We start from the raw sequence: 10,954 nt of genomic DNA on the forward strand, positions 1-10,954 counted from the left end.
GAGAAAGCAGGATTGCTGCCCTGTTCGGGAGCCAGGATGTCAGGCAGTTGCTCAAGATGGCCACAAGGTTCCTCATCCTGCATAAAGCACATTGAGAGCATCCTGCAAACCCCTGTTTTATGACTGACTGGAAAACAGAATTTAATTTACCATGTGGAAAGCAGGATTGTATTATTGGGATAGGGTAACAGATGAAGAGCAGTTCTATGATGCATGAATATAGAATTATATAAAAATAAGGTTTTAGAAAAAAATAGGTAGCAAATAAATATTAGTTTTCTTTTTAGTATAAAAATTATTATGTAGTTCCTGCTGGGAGGGACTTTATTACTCTATTTAAACTGATGCTTTGCAAATTCATCATGGAGGCAACTTCTTTGAATGCAGTAGAGAACTGCTGGAGCTTGCATGAGTCTTTGTGTCTCTTGCTTGACTTTGAAAAGCTATCAAAAAGCAAGCAGTCATTATAATTTATAGGTAACAGTGTACAGAAAAGCTCATTTGTTGCCACTCCACACAGTTATATGCTAATTGTCAGCCACACTCTTTTCTCCAAAATATGAGTCTGTCTGTCTAACCACAGTGTGGCACTAATGGTATAAATGCAGCAGAACACAGATGGAAATTAAACAGCAGCTGGGTAATCATCTTCATAAATGTAATATTAAAAATATCACAATCCTTTAATTTTTGTTCTGCTTGTATAAGGCAGAGCCGCATGACAAATAGCTATCATAACTTTACTGAGAGAAATGCAGCTTGTGACTGGTTTAAACCAAATTACTCTTTTGCCCTGCTGTCCTCACTTGAGCTTTTGAGCACCAGTATTAACAATCTGGTAAACACCAGATCGGGGTTATAAGCATTCATTAGCCTCTCAGAGAAAGGCCACCTCTGGTTTGTTGAATATTGATTAGGAGGCACCAGAACACACCAGTCTGAAGCCACAAGGGAAGATGCTGAACATCTGAAGCATTTCCTCTGCATTTCATGAAGCTCTGGATCAAATCTGCCGTGGCCACTTTCATTTTCATTTTTACTGACCACCTTTGTTGTCCTTCTGCTAATGTACAGGACTGGGCACTGTAAAAAGCTGATTGAACAATAAACAAAAGTATTGCTGTCACCCTGAGCCTCTTGTGGGATGGAGGAGTACTCTGACAACTTAACTTGGATTTTCCATCCCTCATGGACAAGCCTACTTCCTTTCCTTCCTCTGATGCATTGCAAGTGTAATGTGTCTTGTCCTGCTGCCAATACCACCCCAATAGATTGCAGTGCTTCTCTGAATAGAGATACTGGTGAGTCATTTTCATCTCTACTGAAATTAATTCATACATTTCCCCCCAGTTTGCATCAAAATCAGGTAACTTGACTGATTTAAAGTCCAAACTCGCAATTGGTAAATATAGAAAACCCTTCTAAAGACAGTTTCTTGAAATTGGTAGCATAATGGTAAATACTGTTGAAGATGACCTTGAGGTAATAACTTCAAAAGCTGATAATAGGATTTATGCTCTGGTAGTAGAAGGTGTTTAAAAATTAAACAAGCAAAACATTGTTTCAGTCTTAAAAAACCTCATATGTTGTCTTAATATGTGCTATAATCCAAGCCTGACTGTGCATAATAAGCTTGTAATTCCATTGATCCATTGATGGGTAGATAACAAACCCCTGGAAATGGCAAATGGATTGTGTGTGAGAAATGTGATATTGATGGACCTGCTCCAGCGCTGTAAGTTTCCTGTATCCTTCACTGTGTCACCGTCCTGCCTGCACCCAGCTCATTGTCTGGGGATCCCTGCCTTGCTCAGTGCCCTCAGCAGGCTGGAAAGAAAAGCAGTGAGGCTTTGCAGTGATTCCACCAGTTCAGGCTCTGCTTTGCCTGCACTGAGCTGTGCAGAGCTGGATAAAGGGATTCCTGACCTGGTTATCACACAGGAACCACACCCAGTTGCTTCTGTTGCTGGTTTTGCAACACGGTTCTTGAAGTAATTTCCCCCATTTTTTCCTTATGCTCACAATAAAAATTTCCAAGGGGTTGACATTTTATGGTCATACATATACAGTGTCATAAGGGAGACAACTTTTTAAAGTTAAACATGAATGTTGAATAAATGTAGGATACAGATATAAACATTAAAGGGGAATGGTACAGTTAATATTGTGAAATTTGTGGCAGAGGGAGGGCAAACTGCTCTTCAGCTCATCTCACTCTCACAAAAACTACATTTCTTAAGGCATGATCCTCCACTGTTGAAGTCAATGACAAAAATAAAACTCATACTTCTTTGATAAGTGAAGGTTGAAGCCTTAAAAGAGCTGTTAATATCATCTTGCCCATTAGTTGTTTTGGAAAATGAAACAAGCTCCTTTAGACCTCTCTTCCCATTTCTTATTGCTCCAAAATGAGCAAAACAGGTTATGGGCTAGAGATATGATCTCACTTCTCTGCTGTCTAGGGAGTCCAGGGTTGTCTTTGCCCTTATGAAGCATAGCCCTATAGAAAAGAGGAAAATCTATTTAATTTTGGTCTGCATTATCGACTCCAGAAAATGCAACTTTATCTATATAACGCTCTGTGATGAGGCAGAGAGAAGGAGCTGCTCATGTAATAATCTGCTTCTTTCCAATTCAGAATCTTGCCACACTTTCCTGAGGCAACACTGATCCAATCCATCCTAGCTTAGCTCAATGTGGACTTCATAAAAAGTACATATAGGGTCCATGCAAAACAAGTTTTGCTTTTCTGAGTGGTAAAGTCTGCCCTTCTGATACAGACCCTTATTTTTATTCTGAGAAAGTCAGTGGGTGAGGCTCATAACTTTTTGGGAACATTTGTACCATCCATATGGTTGTTTTTTTTCTGAAGAGGAATATGATTGGAATGAAGGCATTTGCTGTTAAATAAATGTTTCTTGTTTTAATTTCTCATCACTCCCAAAGAGTTTGGATGGAAATCATAGTGTTTTAATATAGATGGAGCTTTGAGGTAGATTGCTGCTGTGATGAGAAGATATTATGGATTTCTTTAATGGTGTGTGTGTGTCTGGGGAGAGTGGGATACAATCTTGTTTTGAACATCAGACAAGGTGGTGATCCTGAGAGCTCTGCTTCTGGGGTCAGAGTTGGAAACACCAGCTGCCTTCTGCCCAGATGCAGGGGCTGTGCACCCTGCAGTGCTGTTGTGACACACCGGTCACTCTCTAGCTCAGTTGTGGGGCCAGCAGTGTCATGTGTGTGTTTAAGCAGCGCCTTCTTGTTAGGTTGGTGCAAGAGCCCTTGTTTCTCCAAAAAAAACCCATTCTCTCTATGATTTTAATTCAAATGAGAGCTTCATTAACTGGGAAGTCTAGTTTATATATTTGAATCCCTAAAGATATGGAGAGGAAAAAATTTTTCAAGGATTGTCCCCAGGGCAGGATGACCAAGTGAAGGGAGTGAGGGGAGGCACAGCTGAGATGCACCAGAGCTGCTTGGAGGGGTCTCTTGGATTCAGCTGGCTGCTCTAGACCCAAGCCCAGGGCTGCCCAAAGGACAGCAGTTTCTCAAATTCTGGACTGGGTGACCTCTTTCCTTTGGCTTTGGAGAAGCCTCTCCTTGGGCTGGCAGACAAGGAGCTACCCTGAGCTCTCCCCCATGACTGCCCTTTGAGAAGAGTCTGCTGAGGGGGACATGTGAACACAAATAAGAACTACAAATACACCAAGCAGCAAAATGTGAATTTTTGTGTACAAGCTCTGCATACCTCAATATGAAAAAATGAAGTATTGCAGTGGTCAGATATGAGTTTGGTCAGAGGGGTTTATAACATTTCAAATTAGTGCAATGTGAATTGTACTCAGTTACAGTGAACTGTAACTCAACACTGCCAGATTGTCTTCAAATCATAGACCTCAACTTCTTTTCTGTTCGTGTTCAAGATAAACCTGAGTTTTCAGCCTAAGCTGTTTTACACTTCCCTGGCCAAGATTGTATACCACTAAAACTAGAGTTTTTAATAGAAGTTGCAGCTTTTAGCTATGAGGCCTTCAGGATGGCTCCATTATATTGCAGTTCTGTTAATTAAAACGAAGGGGGGAAATACATATAATAGGATTGTGCTAATAAAGCATGAAATGAACAGACTTACCTTAAGACACTTGTCTGTTTTTCCTTACTGCGTGAGCAATTGTCTTTGTCTTCCTCAAAATACACTGAAATTGAGGGAAGATATTTTTTTTAAAAAACCAGAGACTTCTAAGCCTCCCTATTCACTGTCATTCTGGCACCCTCTGATTTGTCACATAATTGTGTTTAGGCATCTTTTGGGTAGTGGATGGGAACACAGTGGAGCCTGGTTGAATAGGTGCTTCGTGTTGAATTCAGATTGCCAAGTGCTACAGACTGAATTGCTGGAGCTGCTGGATTAATAGGCTGGGACTTTTTCCCCCCTGTATGCTTTCAGGAGAACTTGTACTGAAAAATAACTTTCACTTCTCACCTTAAACCTGGAGGGTTTCTCAAATAGTCTCTGGTGTTGTAAATCTGCAATACAATTTGTAGACTCTTAATAGTGATCATAATACAGAAGCAAAGCTTTTATATCAATATGAGTATACCAGGATAGAAAATGGAATCTTTCCCCATGTTTTCTGAATTAAAATTTAAAACACGCAGCAGCAGTGTAGATCTAGAAGCAGTAGGTAATGTTGAACTCGATTCTTTGAGCATGATATTATGCCCCCAGCATTAATTTTTTTTGCATGGTTGTACTACATTTAGCTTCATTCTTCATATGAAATCTATGCATTTATATTTTTTACACATTTCCAAAAGAATTGGAGCTGTTATGAAATGGATTGGAGTGACCTCAGGTGTTCACAAGGTGGGGTGTATTAAATACCATTTAAAACATTACATTTTGCTAATGCTTTAAAGTAGTTCGTATTAACATAAACATTGTTCACAAGAATATCGGTTTCTAAAAGAAAGAAATAATGCAGCTGTCAGGTTTAAATAAAGAGAAGGTTCATGCAGAAGTCAACTTTGTCCATGCACTTTCCAGGAGGATTCAAAGGTGAGAGCAGAGCACGGGGTTCAAATGGGCAGAGTTGCCTGGCACCGAGTCACCCATGGGACTTCTGCAAATGACAGTAGCCAGCACAGCTTTTAAATGGGTTATAAAATCCTGGAAATCAAAGCAGAGGCAAGATGTAAAATATCTTAACTTCTGTCACTTGCAAGGCTCAGAGAAACACCACTGTAGAAATAAAAAGTAATATTCTGAGTAAACCAAAATGACAGAACATGCATTGCAAAGTGCTGCTCAAGCATATAAAGTGCAATCCAGCCACTAACTTGAATGAAATATTCTGCAAACTGTTATTGAGCACCAGCCTCGCACCACAGCAGTGTCTGCACAGAAGAGCTCTAGGTAAGATCTGGAAAAAGTTCTGATAACTTATCCAAAGAAGTCATTAGAGCTAGTAAGGTAAAAATTTTTGGAGTATAGCTGATCAATCCATCTGAAATTGCTGCTAAAAGGAAACAAAAATATATTTCTTGGTAAGAGTTTTGATAGCTGAAGTGAGGTTTTTCCAGAGTTGAAATGCATCAGGTTTCTGATAGCCATTATTAGATGAAATACTGTTGGGAGACTTCAGCTCTGAGCTGATCTTGTCCCATTTCACCAGAATTAAAGGGTGATTTGTGAGGTTGCTCTGGTGGGAGCAATAGTAGTAATTTTTTGTTGCAGGGCTTAAGATTTTACTGGGTGTTGTGCAAGGGAAAATGAAAAATCTCAGTGTATGTTCTCAGTTCTACATTTTTAAAACGTGTTAAACGATTGAGGTTAAATTGGGCATTGCTTTTGGTGTGTGAAGAGTAAAGAAAAGTCAGATTTTTCATCATGTACTGGCTGTGAAATATTTAAAAGTAATGAAAATAGTCTGGATAAAGATTTTAATCTCAAATATTAATGAATGTCTATATATTTGTCTACTCAAACTGAAACTGGATATGAGGGAGGGAAGGAGGGAAGGAGGGAAGGAGGGAAGGGGGGAAGGGGGAAGGAGGGAAGGAGGGAAGGAGGGAAGGAGGGAAGGAGGGAAGGAGGGAAGGAGGGAAGGAGCCGTGGCCGGAGAGGAGCAGGGTGGCTGGGGACAGATCTCCCATTCTCCACAGGTGATGGGACCAGCTGCCAGCGAGGTGGCACAGCTGCAGCTCTTGGTGGCACTTGCCAACTTGTCACAGCTTCTTCCTGAGCTAAATCTCCCTTGGAGTGTGTGCTTTGTGTGAACAGGACTGGATCCACTGTTTTAGGCTGCCAAGCCCACGGCTGGTGTTGTGACAAAGCCTTGTTCTTCAAGGAGGGTGACTGCAAGCCAAGCTTTTCTCTGTGACTGCAAGCAGAGAGTCACAAGTGGAGTTTCAGAGTCTCTTGAGAGCAGCTGGAGCTGTAAATAGGATGTGTCTGATACTGTGGTGGGAAACGGACACAGAGTCTCAGGCTGCTGGGGCAAGACATCAGTCTCTAATTCAGTCACTAGGGACACACATAACCACACACATTAAAGACTTATTTTATGCCACAGACTGTGTGACTAACTTGGCCTGACATGTTTGATCTAGATCCTTGTGCTCACATTGCATTTCAGCTGTGCTGAGAGCTGCTGGGGCACTCTCCTTGTCCCTGCGAGGCGCTGCTGCAGACTCAGTGTCCTGACAAGGACACCCCCCCGTCTCTGTCACACATTTAACTACAGTGCCTATGTAACTTAAACTTGTGGGGTTTATTTCTAATGAGCTTTTCCATTTGGGTTCACAGTTAGATTCTTAGCTGGTGCTAACTGGGTGTTTCTCCAGTTGTTTCAGCAATTTTTCTTTGTGGAGTGAGACTCTCCAATCACACCTCAGGGATAAAGATAAGATTTGAAACTGGGAGCCGTATCATTTAGGAAGAAGTCAAACCTTTCAAAAAGAAACAAACAGCAGGAATGATTTGATTTTCAAATCATGTTAGAGGGAAAAGTTTATACAACAAGAAAAGAAACAAATTTGTTTGTATGTTTGGTGGGTTTTTTTTTTTGCCAGGCCTCAGATTCAGGGTATCGAATGGATTATTATTGGTTCTTATCTAAGTTTAGAAAGAGCTGTGAATATATAATGAATACAACAGTGAGATTTCAGTGTTTATTGGTTTACTGGTTTATTGATGCTTCACTTGCCTGTCTTTGCAAGATGTGCCATTTATGAATACTTGGCTAATCTCCAAAGACAGTCGAGATTTGTTCCATTTATTGCTCTTCTGAGTTTGCCTTTTGGCAAAAAGTCTCAGATCAGGAGCCGTTTGCATATCAAGGCTCACAGGTCTCCTTTGAAAACCTGCCAGGTCTTGGAAGTCATGAAGCCTCTCACTTTAAATTAAGGGAACAATAATTGAATGTATTAATTCTAATTCTTAACATATTTTTTTTTTGTAATAGGCATACTTAATTTTGCCATAACTTCATGTAACTGAATAAAGATGGCATGCAGAGTTCTGGCTTTCACTCAGGGGAAGTACAAGGAAATACTGCAGAGGTGCAGGTATTTTGCACATAAGTTACAATGAAGTTTATGTTTATTATGCTGATAAGAGAACAGACAATGCAACACTGGTCATGCTGCTGGTGGTGTCTATAGGGAAAGGTCAGGCACAGTTGTTTCATCCCTTTTAGAAGGTTCTGAAGCTGCTTCATAAATGATGGTTTATGTTGATCAGTGAAGCATGGATTGCTGCACAGCTTATTAACAACAACCATAGTGGGAGGAAAATACCTTAAACATCTCTGTTGTTGGGTGGAAGCAGTCTGGCAGCAAAGAGAGCAGTGGAGCAAGCACAGCTTGGGGCTGGACTCATTCCCCTGGAGCCTGTGGGCTGGCTGGGCCTGTGAACAGGCTGGAAGCACCCTGTGGCACTGGCCTCAGAAGGGTCAGCCAAGGGTGGCTTTTACCTTCCCTAAGTGCCTGATTAGAAATCTTTCTCCTGAAGGAGCTTCAGCCTGCAGAAGGAGAGGGAAAGTGCTGTGTGAGGAATGGTGAAGTGGTGGTGATGAGCAGAAAAAGCAAAAATTGGCAAATAGTGGCAGCTGCAAAGGCACAATCAAATGCTTGTAAAGGCACTCTTGGGTTTGAGAACAGGAGAGGGAGGCAGGAGGATCTACTGATGGCACTGCTCAGAGAGCTGATCTGTAGTCATTGAGAAGTATCTTTGCTGACTACTTGCTGAAAACAAAATAGTGCTGCTCTTGCCATTTTAGAAAGCAGGAACTGAGCTTCTCTCTGCCCAGCACCTCCTTCTGTTCCCAGATCCTTATTTGAGCTGGGCTTGTGGTTACAGAAAACAGTGGCACTGGTCTTTTGACTCAAGCACCCACAAACCTTCTGTCACTCTTCACAACTCAGGGGGGATTGATGCCCAGAGAACCCATCAGTCCAGAACAGCAAGGCAAATAAAGCCCCAGCTGCCTTGACTTATTTAATATTTATCCCAGACCTATGCAGTGCTCCTCCCTATGGAAATCAATTCCAGTTTTTGCTCATTTGATCCATCTTTGAGCCAAATATAGAAGTGTTCTTTTAAGGGAGGAAAGAAAATGAGTGCCATCAGTAGGGAGCTTGATGGCAAATGTGCATCTCAGTGTATTCCACTGTCTGTTTTCTCAACAATCAATCCATAAATGACCTTTTCCCTTTCCACTCTATAGCAGAGTTTCGATTTTGTAAGCTGACCAGCTTCTTTCTGTTTCTCAAATCCTCCTATTTTTCTGTAACTGCCTTATTAAAATTTCTATGAGCATATGGAAATGTTATAATAAGTTTCTCAATATGAAGCTCTAACAGAAACTATTCAGTTCTGTAGGCTATAGATCATGTCTCATATGCTTTTTGGATCAGGTATTGATATAGAGATGTTATAATGGGGTTATATTTCATTTTCTTAATGTCACATTTTTATTAATTTCTGATATTGGTACCATACTAAGTATCTTATTTATATTAGCACAATCTCTTAGGTCAAAGATATAATTAAATATGCACCAGAAAGGTGTGGCTTGCATCTTGATACTGAAAATTACTTATAATCTTTATAACTATTACATACCTTATGTTTCATAGACAGGTGTGTCATATTCCACTTGATGCTCTGATAGTGAGATTCTGCAGTTGTTGTAAAGTATTTCTGTGTATTCTGTATTTTCTATCAGTCTTAAAATTGCTGTTCCTTTCACTTAACATCTTCTTTTTGCTTTGCCTCAGAATTTCTCCCCAGTCTATGACTATATTGATTCTGTCAATCATCCTTTATTACCTAATTAGTTTTAGTTGCATTGCTAGGAGTTACATACTAATTGTAGTCTTCTGCATCAGCTTTTCCAGCGTGACACTGCTACTATGAAGGCAATGCTTAGCAGAAGAATTCTAGCAGTGGAAGTCACATGAAAGACTTGAAACAGAAAAATGCAAAGTCTCAAAGTCTGGGAAGCAAATCAAATCCCCTGAAATTTCAGTTCTGATGTGAAGGACAGCCTGACTTCTGGTATGTTGCCTCCTGTTATTGCAATAACACTGTGGGAAATAATGCTGTGAGTGACTTTCCTCTGGAACTGAAAGCAGGAAAGATGTCTGAGTACAAATGGATACAGCTCCTGTTAGCTGCTGGTGTGCACCGAGGTCAGGGGAATTTGCTTGGTACAAGATATGGTTCATGAGACTCATGATTTCCTGCTTTGTTTAGTTTGCCTTACTTGGCATCTTCTGCTAAGATTAAGAGAGGGTGCCAAGCAGCTAAAGCAAAAATATCAGCTGTGTGTTTTGGAAAATGGAAACATTCTAAGACTAAAGTATTCTTTATTATCTTTTAGCTTTTTATCAAGGATATTAGAAAACCAAGTCTTGCACAGTGAGCTGGTGTGGAACATGGTCAACAAGGTTTAAAATTGTAAATTGGCTGAAATATGGAGCAAAATCCTGAAGTTTTCTCTCTGAATAACCCATTTTAATGCTCTGAGTGTCAGCTGCATAAAGTTTGCACTATTTTCCTCGGACTCCAGTGATGACAAATGTTCTTACAAACCTTTTGTTTTTCCAACAAGAAAAAAAAGTAATGTAGTTTCCCAGTATCCCTTTAACAGAAATAATGAATCCTCTGGCACTCCTAACTAAACATTTAATGTCAAGTTTACCTTTCACCCTTAACTCATCTAGACATTAACTGATCTATAAAATTCACTTGAGGATTCATAGCCAATTATAAAACTCTTGTTCTGAAATGTGGATTTTTTCTATGCATGAAAACATTTTAGTCAGTGAAATATCTTCACAGCAAACAAATGATGGATGAATGATCGATTGCCAATACATCTGGTTCATTCAGTTTTGCATTTTATTACTTTGTGGATGAGGCAGATATTATCCAAATTCTTCTGTCAATGACACCAATGGAAACCCTGACTAATTGTTGTAGTGAATAGCACTGATCTGCATTTTCACACATCATTAACCAAAATACAGCCCAGAGCACAGAGGAAGAGGTGGCACTTAGGGAAGGCTGTGAAGGATACAGTGTCATAAAGCTCAGAGCAACTGGGCTTAGTTAAAAATCCTTGGAGCCTTGCCTTGCTACAAGCAGATTTGATTTTTGATTTTTCACTGTCTTTTCACCAGGACTAAATGCTGCTGCTTGGTGGGAAACATTTGTTTTTGTTAGGGGGAAGCTAACACCTGTTCCTTAAGGGGACTTCTGTAGAAATGGGCTGAAAATCAGAAATCAGTCCTCATGCTCATGTAGGAATCAGGCTAAACTGTCATCATGGAAAAGCAAGAGCCAAATTCCATCCTCCATCTAGAATGAGAGGAAAATGTGGAAGCCTTCTACTCTGTTTTTTGGTAAAAGTTTGCTGATATGTTTTATGGGCTTGGATGCAGATGT

At 40.3% G+C, this 10,954-nt stretch overlaps 1 long non-coding RNA gene across 1 annotated transcript; it reads right to left on the reverse strand.

Moving 5' to 3' along the window:
* Positions 1-4,131: 4,131 nt before the first annotated feature.
* LOC107207831 lies at positions 4,132-9,591 on the reverse strand. Its single transcript, XR_004498299.1, has 3 exons — positions 9,128-9,591; positions 4,484-4,527; positions 4,132-4,196 (listed from the first exon to the last, which is right to left on the reverse strand). It is a non-coding gene; the product is annotated as an uncharacterized LOC107207831 (long non-coding RNA).
* Between the last annotated feature and the right edge of the window lie 1,363 nt (positions 9,592-10,954).

Source organism: Parus major, chromosome 7 (genome assembly GCF_001522545.3).
Source record: "Parus major isolate Abel chromosome 7, Parus_major1.1, whole genome shotgun sequence".
Classification (NCBI taxonomy): Eukaryota; Metazoa; Chordata; class Aves; order Passeriformes; family Paridae; genus Parus; species Parus major.